The sequence below is a fragment of the Olea europaea genome, chromosome 7, assembly GCF_002742605.1.
Source record: "Olea europaea var. sylvestris chromosome 7, O_europaea_v1, whole genome shotgun sequence".
Taxonomy (NCBI): Eukaryota; Viridiplantae; Streptophyta; class Magnoliopsida; order Lamiales; family Oleaceae; genus Olea; species Olea europaea.
In genome coordinates this window covers 6515839-6519295 of record NC_036243.1, presented here as the reverse complement: position 1 = coordinate 6519295, position 3457 = coordinate 6515839, and positions in this window count along the sequence as shown.

Below are 3457 nucleotides of genomic sequence, written 5' to 3'. Positions count from 1 at the left end.
AATCATTCACTTTTACCATGTCCGCCTTTCTTCCCCATCCATGTAGTAGTGATTTGATGAGAAGTTGAAAACATACTGTCCCCCATGGGTAGGCATTGAAAAAATCCAAGTCGTCAACGATGGAAAGAGTTGTCGAATTTATTCCTACATTTCGATCTCTTGAATTAAATACCCCTTCAATAATTAGTGCCAACCCAAGCTTGTAACGATCGTTACGGTTGGCACATTTCAAAAAAGCTTTCTCCAGGTCGCTACACGTTATCCGGTCCATATTAGCAAACATTTTATCTTGTAGACGGGTTTTCTCTAGGATTTTGTCAACTTCGGCACCTTTAGGCACTAGACTGTACTTCAAGCCAGTAATTAGTACGAACTCTGACAGTCTAAATCGTGCAAACCTTTGGTTCACCTTGAACCAAGCCTCAAACCGCTTTCGGCATACCACCGATCTGTTTACCATTTCATGAATTAATTGAGTAGATAGTTTCAGCTCTGGTAACCTTGCAACATGTCCTATACAACTGTCTTCCAACTGACGCTTTTGCTGTGGATCCAATTTGTTGAGGACAACTGATATATATTTTGTATTGCTCACTTGCGACACATGGGCCGGAACACGTTCTTCCTCCGAAATTTTATATCGATGTGTCATACTCATCTACAAATCAAAACAAATGAAAACAATACTTTCAGAAATAGTATGAGAACGTACAAATGAAATCAAATATAACATTCTTGTTAAAATGCAGTGAAAGAAAAATGATTTTTACAATACAATGGTTTGATAAAATACCATATCTGAACTAAGTTTTTTAATTATTGAAATTAAAACAAACCTGACTTCTGATCTGAAGCTATCATGTAACCATTTTATAGTTGATCACCATTCAAACAATTCAAAAGTATATACACAATCTTCTATAATTTCATTAAGTTAATTGCCTAATTTAGATATGCAAATAAGTCGAAAATACAATATTCTTTAACACAATAAATAACAACAACATAGCCTTGTATTAAATAAATTTAGAGCCAACTACAACAGACCATACGCAAAATCAAGTATACATGTCGTAAGATTTGACAAAGTTTTCTATCTGTTATCAACCTATCACAGTCTTCCTCCATAAGAAACCATCAATATACAAATGCAACCCTCAACAAGATGCAGAACAAATTTGATGCGAAAATGAAGTCATTTAGTTGCTGATGAGCATTCAAATAGTCTTAAGAGTGTATAATAGAAACACAATCTATGTCATTTCATCATGTTTATTGCCTAACTCAGATGCGAAATATGCCTCAAATGGAGTATTCTTCACTTCGTACTAGTGTTATTTATCATCCAGCAACATCAAATTTAGTTCACATATAGATTATATCTCAAAAGCAAAAATACAATAACAGGGACAACAGAAAGTACAATCATTTTCCTGATTTCTTTAAACACTTTACCTCTTCAACCTTTTTGACAGTATCTCACATGTACCACTTTTTATCTCAAATTGTATCAACAGTTAGTATTTGCTCGCCCAATAGAATAGAGACACTCAGTGACCTTGACATCAATTTATGTTAAACTAGCCAAATCTTAGGATTTAAGAAGAGGGGAGACTTGGGAAAGTGAAAAAAATAACGAAATAAAAAAAAATAATGAAATAAACTTACTCTATAGCACTGGACTCTGAAGTGTGGTGGGCAAATGGGAACTGGGAAAATAAGAGAGAAATGGACAGACTCGTTGTCGGCGAGTTGGGTCAGAGTGAAGATTGAGAGACTGAGAGTGAGAGTTAAGAGGACTTAGTTTAGGGCTTCTTTTATTTTTTCATTCCCCCGCCTTCATTTCTTTTTTTTTTTTTTTTTTTTTATTCGGGTCGGGTTATATCAGGTTTTCTTTTTTTTACCCATAACTCGATCCAACTCGACCCGCACCTACTTGACCCATAACCCGACCCACATCGACCCACACCTATCCAACCCAGGCATTTAATGCTGATTGACATTTCTACGTTGATTGACATGAATAGTGATATGGAAAATTTTGAATTCTTGTGTGAAAATAATATTTCTAAAAGGGGTATTTTCGTCTACATAATTCGAAAATGGACATTGACAAAATTGTAGACATTTTGGCAAATGACTCGCTGAAAATGGACATGACGTGAAATTTCCTCATTTTTCAATCATCACGACTATTTTAGATGTTGCCGTTGCTTCTTGAGAAATTACATAATGCTAAAGTAATTTTATACCAAAATAAAAATATTTAGCCCTTGTTTGGTAGAGATTATAATTATATTTTTAGTAGATTTTAATAAAAGTTGATGAAATGCATGGTTAAAAAGTTGTGATCATCAGGTGCTTAATTTTTTATTTTTTTTTACTTTAATTTAGATTAAAGTTTGAATTTGAATTTTTACCAAACAAGGGCTTAAAATTCGTTTCTAAATAATTTTTTTTCAAAATAATTCATATTAACCTCAAACTCAACTTAAAAATGTTCTCAAACAGAATTAAATATTTTAACGTTCCAAGGTATTTATAAATCTCATAACTAATTTGAATTTTAACGCATAGTTAGTTAGCTATTATCTAGACCCTTTTTGAGTTCCATTTTTGGGGAAAAAATATATTTTAGAATAGTAATTTTTTGGAGTATGTAAAATTATTTATTTGGAGAATATATGATTGAAATTGACTTTTGAAAAAATGAGATTTTAAAAAACGTTAGATACAAACAAGGGCCCAAGGGTTCAAGCTATAACAAGGGTTGACTGTGGGTACGTTTAATGTAATACTTGACTGCTTAATGACCAATGATTTCGTATGTGGTTTAACGCTCCAAATTTTATCGACTTAAATTTTGAGGTATTTCGATATCATTTCATAATCACAATTGAAGTGAAAATATTTAATTGGAAATTAAAACTCTTAGTTTATTGAATACTCAGATACTGAATTAAATAAGCATACTGTCATAAAGTTTAGAAAATTTGATGGAAATAAAAAAGAAACACAAAATACTCTAACAAATTTATTCTTGAAGGTTGTCCAAATTTTTTTTTTTTATTTTACTTGGTAGCCTGCGCACTGCTCAGCCACCATCCACGTCGACCGTCCTACCTGAAATGTTAAAATTAAAGGAGTGAGTAATTAATACTCAGTAGGATATAACAATATAATAACTTTTAAAACGTGAATTTATAACATTCCATACCAACATTTTTATCAAGAGCAATCGATGATTAATCGAATACTTTAACACATTTGAGAAAACTCGAATGAGATCTCACATTTCATTTCATTTCATAAGGACCTGCAGGTCAATTAGTATCTCATGAATTAAAGATAGGAAAGATCAATTGCACATAGTATCCTAACTCGTTAGATTAACAAATTTTTGAAAGAATAATCCAAGAGAATATTTCAATTTCCAGACTTCTGCCATTGCCTTGAA